The 22,764-nt window shown below is 33.5% G+C and overlaps 1 pseudogene; it reads left to right on the plus strand.

Annotated features, from left to right (window-relative positions):
• Positions 1–3,152: 3,152 nt before the first annotated feature.
• Positions 3,153–22,464, plus strand: LOC120148347 (annotated as a pseudogene).
• The last annotated feature ends 300 nt before the right edge of the window (positions 22,465–22,764 follow it).

Genomic DNA, 22,764 nt, shown 5'->3' on the forward strand with positions numbered 1-22,764 from the left:
TAGAACATCAACGTTCATCAAGATTGCTACAATATATTGAGAATCCACAGTGGGAATGGGAGCGTGTGACTATGAACTTTGATTGGGGTTTACCTTTGACTCCATCAAGAATGACTCTATTTGGGTTATCTTTGACCGTCTTACCAAATCTACTCACTTTATTCTAGTTTGAGTCTATTGTTCTTTGAATAAGCTAGTATGAATTTATGTTGTTGAGATTGTTCGTTTGCACAAGGTACTGTTATCTATTACTTAAGATCGTGATCCGAGCTGCAAGGTTATCTACCACAAAATTGTTTCCTCGTACATGCGGAACAGGAAAAGTTCATCTGGGCACAGTCGACAATTGAAACCCTGTTGCAACAGCAGTTATGGCTGTACAAAAGAAATCCTCTACAATTGAAGTACGTTCTCCTGCTTTCCTTCATGTCTCCGTTACTCCTAAGAGGAAAAAGAAAAAAATATATGCGTAAAGGACCCTTTAACGGTTATTGCACTGCAGCAAGTGTCAAGGAGCCGGACACAATGGACAAACATGCCATCTATTCTCATCGCTGCATCAAAGTCGCGTCGGATATGTAAGATAGCTGTTGATAAAGCAGTATCAGATTACGTAATTTAGGTATCTTCTCGGGGGAGCTATTGTTACTAGGGATAAGATGGAGCAGGATAGAAATGGCTAACCTCGACCGTTCAAAAATAATAGATAGATTATATTAATTAATAAATTTTACATATATATATATATATATATATATATAATATTGGTATAAGTATCATTAACACCTAATTTTTAAAATAATAACAATTTTTTTCTTACTCTTTTTAATTAATTTGTTAGTTCATAATTTTAAGAATTAATCTTTTAATAATCACAAGTATATGATATATTAATTAACTAATCTAAATTAGGTATTGTAGAGGCTTAACATATGAACCATCTTTCCAATTCAATTTATTTCATTCACAAACGTCAAGATTCAAATTTCTAACCTTACTTAAATGATATATTATCTTATCTTACTAGACCAACTGATTGTTGATAAATTTGATAATAAATAATCATTTCAACTTATATCTTATATGATAAAGGTATTCTTAAATATTATGCTTATGTAAATAATATTGAATAATTTTTATTATGTTAATTAAATTAATAAAATAATATTAAATTAAAAAAATAAATAAAGTCTAATAAGAAAGTATATGCAATTTCATATTAATATTTTTTAATTTAGTAGTAAGAGTTAACCTTATTAAAGAAGCTTATTGTAAAGGTGATTTAATAAAAAATGTTTTTAAAAATATTATAATTATTCAATTATACACAATAATTTTATAATCAAACTAGTAAACTAAATAAAATAAAATAATATTATTAATAATATTTTAAAAGAATTTATTTTAATAATATTTTTTCTATTTTATCAACCATACTATTAAATAATATTAAATTATCGTCACAATTAGGTCTGTAAACGAACTGAATGCACACGAACGGAGGTATGTTCATGATCGTTCATTTAATAAATAAAGAACATAAACGAACACGAACATAAACGAACAATTTTTTTTGTTCATGTTCGTTCATTTAAATGATAAACGAACGTAAACGAAGACAAACGAACGAACATAAACGGACATAATAAATGAACATAAATGAACACAATAAACGAACATAAACAAACAACACAAACACAAAAAATAAACTTATTCGAACACAACAAATGAATGTAAAAAAAGTAAACAACAAGAATAATAACTTAAAATTCATTAATATAACCTGCAACTTTAGAGTTAATTTGTTCGAATACGACAAAACATACATAAATCATAAATAAGCTATATGAACATAATAAAGTTTTAAAGTTAATTTGTTCAACAAAACAATCTTCTTGAAATCCAAACAACTTCAATAATCTTCGTAACATATTCAACTTACCCTCTATTCGAACATAAATGAACATAAATGAACGAATATAAACGAACGAACCTAAACGAACATATAATTGAGCGTTCACGAACGTAAATGAAAGAACGAGCTCTTTGTTCTTGTTTGTTCATTTAATTAAAAGAATGTAAAATCTTGTTCATAATTATTCATTTAATAAATAAACGAACATAAATGAATTTCTCGCCGTACGATTCATGAATGGTTTGTTGAATGTTAAATTCATTTACAGGCCTATTCGCCATGTATGTGCATAAGGCTCGAATCATATGAAACCTCTCCCTTTCCCTTTAACTTTATTAATAATAATTTATTAATAATAAAACAATGAATGACATCCTCAACCAAGTGGACAAACGGTCTTTTATCTTATTGGCATTATTTATTAGGTATACATTTTGTTGTCATTTTCATCGCTCACAATTTATTTAAACATTGTTTCATTCAATAATACTACTAATTTCTTTAACATACCACCATATATTAGTATATATTTATTCTAACAAAATAAAGAAAAATAAAATACAATACAATAAAAATATGCATGCAAAACAATAATTCACAAGTAAATATGAAAACTATGGAACAAAAAAAAGTAAATAAGGAATATTTATACGCTTCACAATATAAAAAAAATAATTATACTTAAAAATACCAAATTAGTAATGAAATGAAAAAATATATATAATTAGATTTCAGATGTGATAATAAAATATAGGTTAAAGTATATAAATGGTTTATTGACTGTAAGACATTTCTGTTGAATCTCTGACTATAAAAGTTAATTAAATAATCACTCGACTATTTATATGTTTCAAACTAATCTTTTTTGTTAAAAAGATGACGATAGTCTAAGTTGGACATTAACATGTCGACTGAAATACGATGAAAACATATTTTAATGATGTCTACGTGCACTATTGTTACTTTCAAACACTGACTCGATGACATAATATAAATGAAGACTCAATCCATAAAATACAACTCAAATAGTTATGAGATCATATTTTATCATATTCAAGTCATCAAATTAATGTCTACCTCAGATGACCGTCAATCTTTTAATAGAAAATGATGAGTTTGGAACATATGAATAGTTAAGTGACAATTATGTAGTTTTTAATAGTTAAGTGACTAAAAAATCAGTTCTCTAAAGTTAGAGGACCATATGTGTACTTTACCCTAACATGTAAAATATATTTATATTTCATAATTAATTTTTAGTTTCTCCAAATAATCCCTCGATTACGGGGTGTGTTTCTTTAGTTTCCTTCTCTTGCCCGCACGCACATCCATCGACTTGATCGAATCCAAGAAACGTCCACTTTTAGGTTTCCTGATTTTTTTTCATTTCAAATCCGTACGGTTCATATTGCTAGGGTTACCGTTGCGGTGGATCTTTTCGTTTTCTTTGTTGAATTCGTCGATTCCTAGGGTTTTCTTTTGTTTGGTTCAGATCTGAGTTCTTCGCTGTTTATTTTTTCGCAAAGATGTTTTGGCGTATGGCCGGATTGTCCACTGCGTCTCCTGTGAGTTTTGTGTCTCATTCGATTTTCTTTCTGATTTTCGATCTGTGCTAATGCCATTATTGATAATTTGAAGTATGGAGTTTCTTGCTAGTAAAATTTCTGTTTGGATGCTGGTAAATTGCAAGAAACATGATAAGTTCTTGAAATATTGTGTTCCAATGTCTGGAATTGGTTAAAAATATTTGTAGTCGTTACTCATCATTGTTAGAATAGAATAGTGGTCCAATATAAAGTATGGGTTTTCTTCTCGTGGGATTTTTCAACTGTGTTAATTGTTCTATTAAAATAAAGTTTTGTTTATTTCGAACCGGTGGACGGTTTTTAAAATGTGAAATTCGGCATTTGTTCTTGAGCACCAATGTGTTCTTCTGACTGCGTCCGTAGATGGAAATCTTGTGTTTTTGTTCCCTCTGGTTATTCATTAGTTTTCTTGAGATTTGCAAAGAGACAAAAATAGTTGGACCCTTTTTTTCTTTCAAGTAGGTCAAATTCTGGGGACAGATCTTCTTAGGTTCGCATTGTCATGTTAGGTGCAACAGAAAATAATTTTAACTTTATGCTTTCTCTAGAACCATATGATGTCATTCATGCAATAATCATTTATCTGTTAGTTTTTGGCATTGCTGATATTTTTCCCCGAATGTGAAAGGAATGCTATTTAAGGGTCAAGGCTACGGTTGCCGTTAGTTTTTAGTTTACAGTTGACTTGCGTCCACTATTTTCTGCCCATTTATTAGACATTGTTTCTTTTCTCTCTCTCTCTCTCTCTCTCTCTCTCTCTCTCTCTCTCTCTCTCTCTCTCTCTCTCTCTTTCTCTTTTTAATTACAATTTTCATTTTTATGATCAATGCAGGTTGAGATAATTTTAGATAAGGAAAATTTTACACTGCAGGAGCTGCTTGATGAGGATGAAATCATTCAGGAATGCAAAGCTCTTAATGCGCGACTTATAAACTTGTACAGCTTCTAGCCTCCCATTTTGCTTTCTTTCTTCTTTCATCTCATAGCATGTTAAATTGCTTTGTACCATGCTGTTTCAATAAGACAATATATATGCTCTGGCGTGCTCGTGTATTGCATTTGTACTTCAATCACCATGCAGGGTTTTGTTCTAAGCGAGAAATCGGATCAATGTTTGATCATAGGTCATACATTTAAGTATTAAAAGCCATAGGCAAAGAATACATGTAGAAGCATAATGTACACTGCGGTTAATTTTGTAGAAAGCTGATGAAGCTAAACTGGAAAATAATCTGTTAAAGATTGGTAGAGAACTTATGCTAAATTTTATGAAACTTTCAGGTGGAGATGATCAGTTTAGGGCTTTGTGTATACAAAGTTGTGAAAAATCAATTTTGAAAAAAAAAGCAACAACAAAGTAACTCATTATCGGTAATTATATCATGTAAGAATTACTTTATAGCTTTTAAATATACTTTGTCTATAAATAAGTGGAACACAAATTGTAAACCATAGGTTGCTAACCAAGGAGGACAATCTTTATAAGATGCATAGTTTGAATAGATTGTCTAGTTTGAAAGTTTTTATTCCTTGCTTGCTAGTGTACCAAAGGTATGAATAGATAGATCTGCCTCCTTCCTTAGGTTATTTTCAAAGATGAAGTAAACAAATTACAAGATGCTAAAGGGAAGAGACAAATAATATCCCAGCTGGTCCTTTGCTCCTAATATTTATGGCCTATGAAACCAACCATTAGTAAAGGTGTAACACCTAGTTTTTGACAACTTTGTTAACCTTTTCTTGGTTTCTCCTTTTTTTACTCTGAATATGGTTCAAAGTTATAAATTTCTGTTACCCATACAATAACGTGAACCTCTTTGAGCCTATAACTCCTTTTCACTTAACTGACAATGATCCAAGTGCTACGTAACCTTGCATAAGCTGTGTACCAGAGTTGTATTGCCCATGGGCTAGTTCTTAAGAGATGATGTGTAGATTCTGATCCTTTCTTTGCGCAATAAAGCTTATGAGGAATAAATTGATATTTCTCCACATTTGGTGTTGTCAAGGCGCACATCTTGGCCTGTCTAGCCTTGCTTTTTAGTGCTAGAAAGAAAAGAGGTCTTAAAATGCTTTCAAGCAGGGCACACTTGATTAGGTACTTACCTAGTGTGCTAGATGGTCTTTTTTGTAAGGCAATAGACACAAACAAGTATGCCTAATTGAGGCTAAGTCTCTTTTCTTTTCTTTTTAACTTTTTTCATTATTGTACCTTTTCTAGCTGAAAGTGGGTACTATCCATCGCTCTACTTATGAATATTTGAGTACCCATCAAATTGCATTGGGCCATAAGGAAACCACACATATTGACCAACAAGAAAATGCATGTGTGCTAATAAACTAGGTCGCTCTTTAGAGTATTGTAACACGATTATACTTATACAGGCATATTCAGAAACAAACACATGTATGAAAACACACATACACATCTTCACACAGGCAAGTAATTGTTTTGCACCTTGTGCCTGAGTCAATGTAATGATTCTAGCACCTAGAGTTCACCTTGCATCCTTGTGAACACATCTCATATCTATGCTTATCAAAGAAAATAATCTTATTTGGGATCCCTCAGAGGATGTGATGGCTTGAGTTGTAGTAGGCTTGAATATTTGCTCCTTTTAGGATGATCATTGCAAATTGTTTGTTTGTAAAGGATCGAATTATTACTATTTTTTTGTTTCATAGACTCTCTCTCTCTTTTTCATATTTTTTCTCATTTGCAGCTTGAGGGAGAAGGCTCAAGTTGAGCAACTTATTCGATATATTGTGGTAGAACCTCCAGAAGATGCTGATGATAGGCGAACTTTGAAGTAGGTTTTAATTGTTTAGCAAATGGGTTTGCTTTGTCCCCCTTGATTTTACTGTATACTATTGTTTTGTAATGCTTGGCTTGTCTGATTGTAGGTTTCCTTTTATTTCATGTGAACTTTTTACTTGTGAGGTTGATATAATACTAAAAACATTGGTAGAAGATGAGGAAGTAAGAAGTTGACACTTTTATTCCCCTGTATTTGAATTTGTACATTGTCTTTATTAATGTAAGTTTCTGCTGGTGCTTCTTTGTTTGCAGTTAATGAATTTGTTATTTTCCTTTTTGGATTCAAGTCACTCCCATAGTACTCCACTGGCTGGGTACTTCAGCAAGGTATTGTGTTTTGAAGTTTCAGTAATTCACATGTTTAACACTTTTAACTTTGTAGCTCTTTTGCATTTCCTTTCATCTATTGTATTCAAGCATACAAGGGACTTCGGATATGTTGTTATCTATGTTAGTATGTTTCATATTCGTTTTTCTTTCTAGGTTGTCATATGTTTGCTGTTGCGGAAGACATTGCCGTTCCTGCAGTTTGTTAAGGTATGTAAATATTTTATTTAACTTGATTGAGGAACTTTTTCCTTCCTTCTGTATATGCTGTTAAAACAGGAATGATGTTTTTTTCCTGGTGGTATTACATGCATTTGTGAGAATATTGTTTTAGTTTACTATTATACATTTCCAATATAGTATTTAAGAATAAAATGGAACTTTGTATTGCCCTATAAATTGTGTTTCAAGTTTCGAACAAATGACACCATATGTATTAGGACATTGTTATTTGCTTTGCCATTTGTCCATTTACTGATCATATTTGGTTGTGCCCTTGTTTTGAGGGGTAGTTTTGTCTCTGTTCTGATTTTCTGTTCTTTATCTTCTTTGAGCAGTTGAAGATGTAAAATTAGCTGTTTTCCTTTTCTTTGCCTGTTTTGATGTAAGGGTGTAATTGAAGACATCAGTGTTACCGATAGTAGTTGTGACTCTCTCCTTATACCTCTAATTAAGTTATCTGCATATTTAATTCCGAGAGTTCTGGGACCACAGTAGTAGCTCTAGATACTTCTTTCTGATTTTTCTGCATGATTATGTGTTGCCTTTTATTACTATGAGAGTTCTGACCAGGACTGTAACCTATAGATTAAGACAGAAATCTGTAGCCTTTTATCTTGCCCAATTAAAATTAAAGTTATGACTATGAGAGTTCTGACCAGGACTGCAAATTTTGATTTTTTATGCAAAAAAGTCTGTGCTAAATGAATAAAACTGTATTGTGAATGCGTAAAAAGGTTGAGCAGAACTATTGTTCATATATCTGAGTGGAGGCTTGAAAACTTCTACTTTAGTACATGGAATTTGGTATGCTTGGGTGTGGTTTAGGGAGAAAACAGCAGCAAATCAGGAGAACTATGGCTGAAATATGCAGTGGCGAATGCAAATTTTTTTTGTAGGCCGGCCAATATAAACATAATAAAACTTTTATCTAAAACAATCCATTTATATTTTTAAAATTAAAAATATATAATATATATATATATATATATATAATTTTCTTAACATAATTCATGCATATTTTTTATTTAGGGTGAACTAACTATTTGGTCACCCCACATATTACTTAATTTATATTTTGGTCACTTAACAATTATTTTTTTCAAAATCATAGTCAACCTTACGATTTGGTTCTATTTTGATCACCTACCTTTACAAAAATGAAGAATGATGTCAATATGACACTTTATATTATTTTTCAATCATGATGTGACATTATCTTATGATGATACGTCAACATTACTACTGAGCTTTTAAAGACGAGTGACTAAAACAGAACCAAAATGTATCATTAAGTATGATTTAAAATAAATAATAATTAAGTGGCCAAAACAGAAACTAAATAATAAATGGGTGATTGAATAAAAAATTTACCCTTTTTTGGGCATAGGGGTATCCGTGGCCTAGGTAGGCCTATATATTCCCCTAGAAATATGGGTAAGATAAAAGTTGAAACTCTAGAAAAATAGGGTTTTTTTTTGAAAAGAATGTATTTTATTAGAGGAATAAAACACAAAACATTGCTAGGGACCTCGTTAAAAAAACCTTCCTAAACCTAAATGAAGGAAAAAGAGTGCACCCAGAGCAATGACCGAGAAGTCTAGTTCCAAGCCTTACAAACAGAAATAGAAACCGAAGAATAAAGCTACACACCAAAGCAAACCAAAGGAACAGGCAGCACCCAAAAAAACAAAAAGCATAGCACAAAAGTAAAAACATAGGTTTATAAAACTCTCTAGTTTTTAAATTCTATTACCTAAAAAAAATAATGAAGTTGGCGTTAAATTTATTTTTACAGCCTACTATATTAGGGTTACTAATAAAGTTTTAATCTAAGCCCTAGATTTAACCCTAAGGATAATTTATAATCCTAGCCATCTTAATATAAATCTATAAATTAATAAATCAGACTGAAATAGTAAAATAACATGATAGTAGTATTGTAGTAGCTTCTGCGTCACTCTTTATAATTTAAAATATCTTTGTAGTTCATGTTTGACTTTCTACAGTCATGTAAGTTTAGCTGGCTGTTTCTTCTGTTATATGTTCCTGATTTGCGGGAAATCCATGGTTGGATCTAAAATCCATGTTCCCTCAGTGGCTAGAAGATTTGATAAATAAGCTTGCTAAGTTTGGAAAGCAATGCTTTGAATTGCTTTACATATGCCTGTACCTTTGTTGGATTTTTTATGTAAATTGAATCTTGCCTGTAGAACTTGCATGAAACTAAGTTACTTGCAATCTAGATAGATTGGGTTTGTTCAGCATTAAATGGAATTTAGTAACACAACTTATCTTAAAAGGGGACATTATTGGGGGTATTCTCTCCCCTTGTTTTATCCGATTCATTTGGAATTCGCAGCTAATTAGGCACTCTAGAAAATAGGGGATCATTTTAGTTGATTGTTGTCTAAGCTTTATTCTATCAAGAACTTTATTTATAGGTGCAATTTCCTTTTTCTTTATGGGGTCATTTAACCTGTTGCTTTGCACGTTCCAGCTCATATTATTTGTGGTCATAGTAAATTCTTGTAGCTAAGCTGCTAGGAAATTTATTGTGGTCAAAATTTTAGATAGTTCTTCATTGTGTGCTTCATTTAGCATGAATGTCTTTGTTTTTTCTCCCCTGCTATGGCCTGTGGGCATAGGATGGATTTATGTTAATATAACAAGGACTAAGATGTTTATGCTTGTCGATATAACACTGATACGTGGTTGAATTCCTTGGATTCTGGACGCTGTCTCACTTGAACCTGTAATACCTGTTGAATGGAACTGTCTGTTAAACATTTCTTTCTGGAATTATCCAAGTAGTTGTATTTTGGGTGTGGGTGCTTATATTTGATGTGATGCTGTGTATAGTGAATATAGTTTCCTTTGAATTGGCTTCTAAGATTCATCTGTTTTATTGATCTGATTTGTTGCCTTTATGATGCTTTCCAGGGCCATCAGGAAATTGTCAAATGTCTAGTTGATCTGATTGGCATAACTTCAATAATGGAGGTTGGTGTTTGTCTATCTTTGGTTTCTTAGTAAAGTTTGGCTTGTGATGAATAATATAAACTTTTGATCCTAGATTGCCACTTACTCAAGCTGTGAGGTTTTTGTTAGCTTATGCAAGTCATTCCTTGTTAAACAGGTTTTAATACGTCTTATTGGTGCGGATGAGCATATGTACTCAAACTACAAGGAGTCAATGCAATGGATAGAGGATACAGATGTATTGGAGATGATTGTGGACAAATTTAGCTCCTCGGTAAATGTCTTTGACTGTTTTGAGCGATAGCAAAATTGGTACTTTTTCTAACTTCGTTAAACTTTAGTTGTAACTAGAGGCTTCTTCACTTTTATGGGTGGCATAGTTGGAGCTTTTCCTTAACTTGTTTTGTTGCTTTTACCTTCTTGCCTTTAAGGATTTGACACTTTCTATCCCTTTCACCCTTTACCAAGTTAGGAGCCCTTTAGGCAGAAAATATATTGATCTGTGGCACTTCATGTAGAATTTGATGTTACCTAATGTAAACATTAAATTGTCTTCTACTTTAGGATGTTAATGGCTCTACTAGTGGTTAAGTTTTTGAAAAATGTTCAAATGTATTTTTACAGGATTCTGCTGAAGTGCATGCCAATGCAGCTGAGACCTTATGTGCAATAACACGATTTGCTCCTCCTGGTCTTGCTTCCAAAATTACAAGCCCAAGGTAGGTGTCATTATTTTCTTCTCACGATGCTTATATGTGTGTTAACAGTGTGTTCTGGCTCATCAATTATTTAATTCGGATCTTTCTTTTTCCCCTTTGGTGCTGTCTTGAAGTTTCACCGGCAGATTATTTCATCATGCTTTGGAAGATTCTAGACCAAAATCTGTTCTGGTCAACTCCTTGTCTGTCTGCAGATCTTTGTTAGATCCCAAGAGGTTAACATTGGGCATATATCATACGTACCACCAATTTTCCCAAGGATCAATGATAGCTGCTAACCCTGAGACTGTTGAAGGAATGCTGGAGAGTTTAGGTGAAATTTATCTTTTCATCTTTACCATTACATGCATAACAAATCCATTTGCACCTTCACCTCTTCTAGAATTGGTAAATTAATTAACTAAAGATGTTGTAGTGGTGATCTTTTCATATTATATGATATTGTTATCATATATCCCTTATAGAATTACTCTTTTGAAGCACTAGCACTTGACTGTTTCTTATATATATGAAAATATCGACATAAAGGGAGAGAAAGAAAGACAGACAACTCTCATTCTCGTCTCATGACCTTTGAAGTATGGAAACAGACATGGACTCCAGTATGATACAAGATGGAAATGTGACAACCTAAAAATAAAAATTAGCGCACAGCTTGAAGAGACACAACAATAAAAATGTATGCACATATAATCTGCATGCATGTATATTATATGTGCATGTTTTTGTTATTTTTAAATAAAAATATAGATAATATTGAATAAAATTTCTTCCAAATCTTATGAAATTTATATATACATTCTTTCTATGTTCATACTGTAATTAATTTTAATTAGTCTAATCCTTGGCCATCTACAACCCCTTCCTTTCACCGGCATGTCTTGATCATCTCCGCTTATATCTTTTTAGTTTTTGGCGTACGAATCTGTCAGACATATCCTATTGTGCTGAATTCGTATGTGTTTGACAATGATATGCCATTGACACTTTGGGGATTCAGACTAGTCCTTGATTCTTGACTCATGGCAGATGCTTAAGCCTTAAGCAATTCATTTTGACCTAACTTAAAAGGTCATCATTATCCTACAGTAGAACTTACAGATCAGTTTACCCTTCTGCAGGTGGGCTATTGAAGCTTTTGGATGTTTCATCTTCGGAGTTAACCTTGTTAACCACATATGGAAAATTACAGCCACCAGTCGGGAAACATCGTTTAAAGGTATTTCTTTACTTTTAAACTTGCATTTTGTCAATTTTGAAGAGTGATTGTCTTTTTTGTTGTTCATCCTTGTGCACGACTCAGCAATAGCTGATAGTTGAACTTATTTTTTTGGCTAAACTACATACTTAGTATCTAAACTATCAGTTTTGATCCGTTTTATTACCTAAATTTTTAATTTTTTTCAAAACTTAACGTTAAATTTTAAATAGGGTACTAAAATAAAACAAAACTTAAACTTTAGGTATGGTTTGAAAAAATAACTGATAATTTAAGTGCTAAACGTTTAATTTACCCTATTTTTTTTTCAAAAGTACTATTTCAATGGTCCTTTTCTATCGACCAGTAATTGCTAAACCAGAAAATACTGATGCAATCATTTATAATTTGACATGGGATTTTCCAGATTATAGAGTTTATTTCAGTCTTGCTGACAGTCGGTAGTGAAGCTGCCGAAAAGGAATTGATTCGACTTGATGCTGTGCAAAGGATTTTGAACTTGTTCTTTGAGTAAGTTGTTGATTCCCGCTCTGTAATGATATGATTGCTGATTAGGTCCTCTTTGCAATACCCTTATTAATTCTGTACACAGGTATCCATACAACAATTTTCTGCATCACCATGTGGAGAACATAATACTGTCATGTTTAGAGAGCAAAAATGTTCCGCTTGTTGAGAATCTTCTACGTGAATGTAACCTTTTGGGAAAAATACTTGAAGCGGAAAAGAACTGCACATTAACTTCTGATCCAAATATGGTAGTTACCATATCTTGCTTTACTTTGCTCTTGTGGCATTTCTGTAACATACTTCTTGGTTCTACATTTTTAATGTTTGAACTTGTTAATATTTACCCCCGGTTTTAGCTTAATTGGTGATGGCTTTCTCCTTTGTTTTAATCTCCTGCAGCCGACAGTTAGTGCTGAAGGTAGAGCACCGCCACGGATTGGAAATATTGGGCACTTGACACGCATATCTAACAAACTTGTTCAGCTTGGTAATAGCAATGGTGAAACTCAGGCATATCTGCAGGTTTTAAATCTCTCAAAGATATTTCATTACATTCTTTTTAAAAACTTAAAATGTTTGTGTATATTGCAAGCAACAACATCTAATCGAACTTGCATTTTTTTGTTTGGAATTCTGATTAGAGTCAGAAGTAGAGCTTAATCCCTACAATTGAATCGTGTCTAACACTCAATCTATCCAATAATAAATTTATTATGTCCTCTATGCCAAAAGGAGGAAGAAACAATTCCCCATTTATTTATGTTTTGTACTGTTGCTTGGGAGTTGTGGAACTTGTTCATCAATTTATGGGAGGTTAATACTGTTCTGCCCAAAGATCCCCCGTCTCTACTTAGTTCATGGTCTGTTTTGAAGGCTTCTTCTTCTATTTGGAATTTCATCCCGGGTGTTGTTATGTGGTCGATTTGGAAGGCTAGGAACTTAGTGGTGTTTGAAAAATGGAATTTTGAGAGATCTACACTGTTCTTCATTTGCAGATTCAGGCTGGCCAAATGGTTTCTAGCTAAATTTCCTAAAGCTAACATCCAGGTAGATTTATTAATAGGAGATCCAAGGCATGCAGATGGTTTAGTAGTTAATTTGCACAAGAAGAAGAAGGATCTGTGCTGGTATCCACCTCCACCTGATTTTTATAAATTCAATGTGGATGGGGCTGTTAGAAGTGATGGCTTGCAGGGTGGAATTGGAGGTCTGTTGAGAGATTCGAATGGCTCTACCGTGATCTATTTCTCTAAGCCTGTCGGACTTGGTCCTCCTCTGTTTGCTGAGTTGAAAGCCATTAAAGAAGGAATCGATCTATTTCTACATTCGGATTGGGCGTTGAAGGGAAGACTTATTCTCGAAAGTGATTGTAAAACTGCAGTTGATTGGATTTTCAAGCCTTCTGAGGCTCCTTCGTTCTTCAGTTCTTTGGTTCGGGAAATTGGGGAGGTAATTTCTGGTAGGGATATTATGGTTAGGCTGATCCCTAGGGCTTGTAATTGGGAGGCAGACAAGTTAGCTAAGGAGGGGATAGGTTGAATGTCCTTAGTGTTAGTGGTTATGTTTGGTATTTTATTTCGGGTGATGATGTAAATTATAGTTGTATGTAATTCTGGTTTATTAATATATTGAGGTACTCTTTTCCTCTTTCCGCTAGTTGCCTCTTCTCAAGAGGCAACTATGAGGGAGGTTTTTAATGAGACCTCCTATTCCTATCAAAAAATAAATAAATAATAAATATGCATTTCCATTTGGGATGTCTGATAAATATTATCCACAATCATAGGTTATTATCCATAATCAAAGGTTGCCGTAGTGTGAAACTATGTACTACATGTAGGTTTAAATACTTCTGATAAACTAAGGAAAAGGAAATGAGAGTCTTAAATCAGATGATTAATTCTTGAGTGCATTCGATGTATTTTCTTAATAATTTGACTATTACATTGTTTCAAAATGTTCCAAGTTTTGTCATGTCCAACTTTTCTCTCTTTTTCTGCATGTGTGTATTGGTCTCTGTATTCTTTGGGACAATCCTTTTGTATGGTGTCAGTTGGGGGTAGCTTTCTCGTATGTCATTTAGCTCCAATCAGATTCTATTCTTTGAACCATGAGTTTCCAAGATTCTTCCAACTGCTGCCTGAAGCAAAACCTTTCTGTGTGAAACTATTTTTACACTTCGAAAGTTGCATTCTTAGTTTGTTTGTCCTTTAACAGGAAAACACTTAATGGGTTGAGTGGCAAACAAATGTCCTATCAAAGCATAATGCTGCAGAAAATGTCTACCAGTGGGCTTGTGGGTATGTCATCTTCCTGAAATCTTTTTCATATTTTTTGTTGAATTTGGAGTTTTTGGCACGACTCAAATTGATATTCTGTATTGTGGAAACTTGATGAAACTGCCTTTGCCCCAACGGTGGCATTGTTCATGAAATCTCTAGCCTGTAACTAGTTTCACTTGGTAATGTTAAACAAGGATTATAATATGGTAGTATAACATCTATGGGATATAATCAATGAATGGTAAAGGATTTAACTGAATGTAATTTTTTTAACTAGTTGGCAAATTTGCTATAAATTTCTGCTAAAATATCTTGAATGAAATAGATGAAGATTAATGGAATAAAACAAACTAGAAGAGCAAAATCACTAGTTTATTTATTGGAGATTGATCTAAATATTTGGTTGTAAAAATCAATTCCTACAGAAGCATTGATTTTCTAGTCATGTTTCTATACAGTGAAGTTGTTTGCTTATTTCCCTGATAATTAGTGTAGGTATTTAAATGTAGTAACCTGTTGTGTGTTATTGGGTCAGTTTTCTATAATGTCAATGGAAGCTTTGTTTTGACAATTGTGTTTTTGTGGTAGTTATGATCCTTGATTTAAATATTGGGGTTTTGACGTTTTAAGATGTTCCTCAACTTCTTGTGAATTGAGTTCAGTCATTTTATCTCAAATTACTTCAGTCACCAGGCTGGAGAGCTTGTATGATTTTTGAGGGTCAGGCCAGAAAACGAAAGGTTTTGAATGAGATTTTAGCAACTTGAAATGTTTAGTGCAAACAAATAGTGAAACACGGACAAGGGAAATGCATAGAAGTTTCAAGTTTCTACTACCAGCTGACCTTTTTTGCCCAACATGATGTTTAATACTCTTTCAAATATAATTTAATTTGGCTTTATCTATTTTAACAGGAGGCCAACTGCACTACATGATCGGAACAGAGATAGTGATGATGATGATTACCAAGATAGGGATTATGATGTTGCAGTCTTGGCGAATAACTTAAGCCAGGCATTTAGATACGGCATTTATAGTAATGATGATATAGATCAGGTTCTTTCTAGAACTTTCGTACTAATCCAGCTATATTTTAATATTATTTTTTCACTTGTTGAATACTGAGACCTAGAGAATGAACATGAAAATATTTTTTTAACTGTGATTGATGAGAAATAATAGTTACTATTATTTCATATGAAAACTACATTCAATACTATTTGATGTGTTTCATTGACTTGCATTAACCTTTGTCCTTAAAAAAGTTTCTTGATGTTTTTGCAAAGTTGTTTGTTCAGTTTGTGCAGTTATTGTGGTTCCTCTAAAAATAATTTTCCCTAGAATCTATGTGCTTTCCATTAATAAAGGGGGGGAGGTTGTTGAGTTTGGCAGCTATGGATCGAGTGGTTGGGAGTGGAATGTTCAAACTAGAAGAAATCTGAGTGATTGGGAATTGGACCAGTGGTTGGCTTTGATGACAAAACTTAAGGATTACAAACTGTCAGAGCTGGTGGAAGACTCTCTTTCTTGGTCTGCTAGTGGAGATGGCTTGTTTTCGGTAAAATCCTGCAGAAAATCTCTTGGTTCTGTGGATGGAAGTAATGATTTGTGGCTAAAAAGAGTCTGGATGGGTTTTTCTCCACCTAGAGTGGAAGCTTTCCTTTGGCAACTCGCACATCAGAAATTGGCAGTTAAGGCTGAGTTGGTTAAGAGAGGTGTTTCTTTAGGGGAAGATATTCAGTGTCCTTTTTGCAAGAATCATGAGGAAACAGTTCAACATTTATTTATTTCTTGTTTTGTTGTGTGGAAATTGTGGAATAATATAGCTAGTTTCTGGGATATTTCGCTTGTTCTTCCTCAAGACCCTCCTGTTTTGCTTAGTTCCTGGGGTGAGTTGAGGGGTAATTCGACGATCTGGAAGTTTATTCCGGGTGTTATCTTCTGGTCAATCTGGAAAGCTAGGAATGCTATGGTGTTTGAAGGATCTAATCTTGACAGCATGTCTTTGTTCTTTACAGTTAGATTCAGACTTTCAAAATGGTTTTTAGCCAAGTTTCCTACGGTTTATAATCAAGAGGATTTGCTGATTGGTAATCCATCCCTAGCAGATGGGTTTTCTTTATTCAAAGCCAAAGTTTGTCATATCTTGCGTTGGATTCCACCCCCTGTTGATTTTCTTAAGATGAATGTTGATGGAGCTGCTAGGCTTGATGGCTCGGGTGGAGGTATTGGAGGTATTTTGAGAGATTGGGAGTGTCGCACACTTTTGACTTTTTCAGAGAAGGTTGGCCAAGGTAATCCTCCTCTAGCTGAATTAAAGGCTATTCAAAGAGGCATTGAAATTTTTCTGGCATCACATTGGGTATCTGTTGGGAGATTGATTGTTGAGTGTGATTGCAAGTCGATAGTGGAATGGATCCAATCACCGGCTTTGGCTCCTGCTTTCTACTCGCCTTTAGTTAATCAGATTTTGTCTCTTTCAAATGGTATGGTTCATTCAGTGAGGTGGATTTCAAGGGCAAGCAATGGGGAGGCTGATAGCTTAGCTAAGAAAGGGATAGGTTGACTGTAAGGCTCTATCACTGGATTTTCTGATCCAGCGAGGAGGTCTAGTTGAAAGTAGTTGTTAAGTTTTATGTGATGTAATTTGGTGTAGTGTTTAAATCTTATGTAAACTTTTATTATCAATAAAATTTTTAAGGCGCTCTTTTCCTCCTTCCATTGATTAAGGAGCTTACCCCTAAGTTCCTTTAACCAAGAAAGGGGTTTTTAACGAGGCCTTCCAATCTTATCAAAAAAAAATTTCTTTATATCTGTAATCGCTTTACTAAGTTAAAATTTTCTAGCTCTTTACTTTTGAAGATTATTTTTCTGTGTTCTTATCTTAAATCTTACTGGTTTAGGTATGCATTTATATTTTTACTTGTTATACATTCATTCTGGAGTGCGATTAGTAGATACTCCAATTTAGAATGTGCACTATTTTTTTTTTCATTTGCTGATATCGTTTTCATATGTTTCAGGTACATGGTTCACTTGAAAGAGATGATGAGGTAAATGTTATCTGAAATTTAGAGACAATAGTTGGACTTGGACAGTTAGTCTGTTTAAATGATTTGTGGAAAAAACTCTACATACTTTGTAACATCCGCATTACCGGGTTAGTGACCAAATTGTAAAGTTTCAGAATTTGGTGACTAAAGTAGGATAATTGAATAGTTCAATGACTTCTTGGAAATATGATGAAGGTTACTCAGTAATTATTAAAGGAAATAAAGGGTAAAATGGTCATTTGATCATTTAAGAAAAAAAATGGAATTATATACACGTGGAGAGGGAGAGAATTCTCCAGAATTCTCTTTCTCCTTTCTTCTTCTTCTTCACGTGGAAGCCAAGAGCAAAGGTAAGTTTGATTTAGCTTATGATTTCTTGAAAGTTTTAAGTTGAATTTGAGTCTTTGAGGGTTATATAAGCTTAAGGAAAGCTTATATAAGCTTAAAACACCAAAGAGATAGAATTAGAAAGGAATTTCTATTAAGGGTTTATAAATGAACTTTTGTTATAGAAAGGTTTTTGAAGTTCTAAAGTTGGATTTGACTTGTCATCAACTTAATTAAGAAGTATTAAGTGTTAGAATTGGATTTAGAACATATAGAAAATTTGGTATGATTCTTGAATCTCATAAAGAATATAGGATTTTGAGGTTAAAGATGATTTACATGGATATAAGTTGGTTCAAGTTATAGTAGTTGAGTTTAATGTCAAAATAGGGGCTTAAAATAGAAGAATTAAGGGAAGAGTTGATGATTTACGTGCTAAAATGTCAGTTCTGGGCAATGTGCATCGATGCACATTCATTGTGCACCGATGCATCGATGATAAATACCAGAAATTGTTTAAGGTGCATCGATGCACATGCAGTGCATCGATGCATGAATTTAAATAGAAAACATCGAATAGGATTTATGCATCGATGCATAGGAGTGCATCGATGCATCCCCATTAAATACAAACATCGAATAGGATTTATGCATCGATGCATGGTGTAGTGCATCGATGCATACCTTCATTAAAAGATGAAATTGGCTTTTCTTTGAGACTAAGGAGTGATAGTTTCGAATATATCAATCAGTATACTGATAAGTATTAATGTATTATTATGTAGATATAGAATGAAAGCTTGTTCCGGAACAAACTAAGGATTAAGATTGATTCAAACAACGAGGCCCAGGTGAGTGCATATTCAATAGTATATGATGTGCGATGGGAATAAGACTTGCGATGAGTCTATTTCCTGAAGTGTTACACATGAATGCATGATTAAAGGCATGAATTGAATATGCATGTATGTATGCTTGATTATATGGATTGATCTGTTCTTTTATGTGTTAGGTGAGAAAGTATAAGTAATTACATAAGAAAGGTTATGAATTATGAGATATAAACTATGTGATCATAGTAAAATATAATTATTATTATATGATAAGTGAAATAAGCTGGATAATATTGATCTATAGGATGAAGTGAGAATAGTACACTAACTAGGAGATTTGAACATAAATGATAAGATGAACATATAAGATAAGCTAGATGGGAAAGATTCATATGTTTAAATAAAACTATAACACATGGGTTGTATGATAGAAATTTATGAAGTTATATGAGAAGATTATAGGAGTTATATGAAATTGAATTAAGTAAACAGATTAGATTATATATATATATATATATATATATAAAGAAATAATAGAAGTGAGATGTGTTTATAAGTCTGCCCTAGATGAATATGAATATGAATTATAAGAGTGCTATATGATTTATATTAGGATAAATCTTGAGAATATATATTTATATAGATGGATATGAAATGAAATGAGTTATATGAATACATAATTATGTGATGAAATGGTGGATTACCTGAACATGTGAATATATATATATGTCTAAGAGAAGGCATAAGATTAAGATATAAGCAATGTGACTATAAGTATATATGTGCTTTAAGTGATATGACTTATAGGTATTTCTATTATAATGTTACATAATATGTTATGTATGTTAAATGAATTATGTGAGGGTATAAGAAATGATATGAAATATATATGTGAAAACAAGTATATGTTATGAGATAAGACCTATGACTATAAGCTACGTGAAAGTGTTCTAGGTGTTTCGATATATTATATGAAGTATATGATCTTATGTGAACAAGATATGATAAGTATGTTTACATGAATAAAGGTGATTGGGTAAGAAATGATAGAAATTATATGAAAACATGACATATGTGACATGTGAATTATATGGAAATGATCTACGTGTAAGTGAACTACGTGACTATGTGATAATATGAAAAGAAGCTATGTGATACGTGATATGTGAAAGTGAATTACACGTTTATGTGAATATTGAAATGAAATAAATGATAACGCCCATGTTATGTGTCATGAGAGCTAGGGGTATAGTTGGCATGCCAAGAGTCGAGGGTCTACGCGGTCCTTCGGGATATATATATTTCTTGGAACATGTGTGAAGTCTGGTGAGACACATATATGATCCCTAGCATATGTATATGATTCTTAAGGAATTCTATGTGGTCCTTATGGACATCATTATATGGCACTACGGTGCAATTCTACGCGGTCCTTCGGGATATATATATATTCTGTGGAACATGTGTGAAGTCTTGAAAGACACATACTTGATCCCTAGCATATGTATATGATTCTTAAGGAATTCTATGTGGTTGGACATTATTATATGGCACTACGGTGCAATTCTACGCGGCACTTCGGTGCAATTATACGAGCTGTGGTGACAGCATTAGTGCACAACCTCTATAGACTCACATATCGATAGTTCTCACATACGTACATGGGCTAATCCAGAGATATGAACAAATATAAGTTAGTGGTATGATAAATGCTATAGAAATGATATGATGTTGTGTGTGTATAGTGTTTGATTGAAAAAGTATGTGATTATATGATAAACTGTTAATGATGAATTATGTGTATGTATGTATTTACTGCAATTAATCTGATATGATTTTATACGATATGAAAAATGCATGGAATTACTATAACATGATAGAACAGAACATGCATGTATCGATATATGTTTTAAAGTGCATTATAAGTTGTTATGCCTCACTAAGTCTTCGACTTAGCGTGTGATTGTTTCACACGTAGGTTTCGAGAAGAGTAAAGAGTGATGCGGAGCAAGACATGTCAGTTTTCCTTACCAAAAGATCAGATCAGAAATATTTGACAAAGTATGTATTTGGTTATGTATAAAGTGTTGGCATGTAATAAGTCATTAAGTACGAGCACTCTGATAAAGTCTGTATTTTGTTTTAAATAAAGTTTTAAATTTTCCCGGGATTTTTCTTAAGAGTCAAGGTTTGAAAAGTCAATGTGACACTTCAGACTCGTATCCGGGTCGGATACGGGTTGGGGGTGTTACATACTTACTCCTCGGACTCTTCCACTTTGTGCAATTATTGTCATTTTAGACTGAAGTTATAAGTTTTTACAATAAATTTTGCTCTGCTTTGCTGGTATTCTTAAAAAATCTCCATCTTTTATGGTGAAGAACAACCCCTCTCCATGCCTTTCTGTTCCTTCTTCCTTTTATCATTTGATATTGTATTTTTGTGTATAATTGAAAACTGTTGCTCTACTTTTTCAGGATGTTTACTTTGATGATGAATCTGCTGAGGTTGTAATATCTTCTCTGCGCCTAGGAGATGACCAAGAAAGGTACGTGAAATATTTTTTATTTTTTGGAACGACCTGGTGGGACTTAGAATTTATTCACTTTATTAGCCATTTTGAAACTTTTATCATGTTGATTCGATTTCTTGACCTGATTGACGGACATTTATTTGTTGTCTGCAGCAGTTCTCTTTTTACAAATTCCAACTGGTTTGCGTTTGAAGATGATAGAGTTTCCAATGAATGCTCGACTGGTGCTTTGGCTTCTGCATCACCTAATTCTGAAGGAGTTGCTGTTGTCAACGGTGAAGGTGAAGATGATGACTTAGATGATACTGCAACTTCTTCTCAGGATTGTGAAGGGAAAATAGTGGATCAGTCCAGTGATCTGTCTAAAGACTCTAAAGAAGCTGGACCAAGTGCAAGTGATAAATCACCTACATGGGTTAGAGAGACCCTAGGTTCCAATGAAGCATGTGATATTGTCCCTAATGAAGTTCAAATGAAAGTGGTCGATAAGAACCCTGATGGTACTCCTGATCACACTTCATCACCCTCTGTTAATGCAAGTGAAACTGCTTTGGAGACATCACATTTAACAAACGAAAACCTCGTCTCAAACCCCCTTGAGCCATCTGCAAGGCCTCTTGTTACTAACGATGAGACAACTTCGGGAACCGAGCCTGCCCCTGTTATTACCAAAGATGTTGAAGATCCTGACAAGGAAACAAATAACTAATGTAAAATTCTCAAGATTTGGTTTAATTGGGCTATTACTCATTATGTGGCACCATTGATCTGATGGGGGTGGGCACTGCCTGGTTGGTCAAGCTGTCATTCTCGTGCAGCCGTGTGTACATGGTTGCTGATTGGAGTTCATGATTCTCCTCACCAACAATGATTCTTTTCACCACCCACCAATGCTTGGAAAGTTTCTGCTTTGGCCAATTTCACTTTGAGAGCAGTTAGGGTAAGACTTGTATCTATAGCCGGTGCTAGCGAGTAAACCAACATTTAATCAGTCTGTTGTCTAGCTTCTTATAGTGACACAGGAAATGGCAGGCACGATACTGTTCCATCTTTTACGTGTTAATATCACATTATTGTCCTTTTCCCCACCATTGGGTCTCAAGTGTAAGTTTTTAGAAATGATTTATGGTAAATGCCTTCTCCTTTACTTTTTGGCATTGGTTTTCTTTTTCCTTTGTATTTGTTGTGAATTGAAATAAATGGAGAGTTCCATTATCGTATCATATGACGAGAGCAGCAAGTCTGCAACTCTTTGGATCTATTCTTAATTTGATTGAACTTGCGTCTTGCGTGCATGCATTGTTTGTTTTATTAACTTATAAGACAGAGGCTTGTCTCCGGCATAAAACATCTCCAAGTAAAGTTGGTGCAAAACTGTCGATGAAATATTAATTGACCGACTATTAATAGCATTTTTTTCACATCTGGTCATCGATGATGA

This window comes from Hibiscus syriacus, unplaced genomic scaffold (genome assembly GCF_006381635.1).
Source record: "Hibiscus syriacus cultivar Baekdansim isolate YM2019G1 unplaced genomic scaffold, ASM638163v2 tig00110956_pilon, whole genome shotgun sequence".
In the NCBI taxonomy this organism is placed as follows: Eukaryota; Viridiplantae; Streptophyta; class Magnoliopsida; order Malvales; family Malvaceae; genus Hibiscus; species Hibiscus syriacus.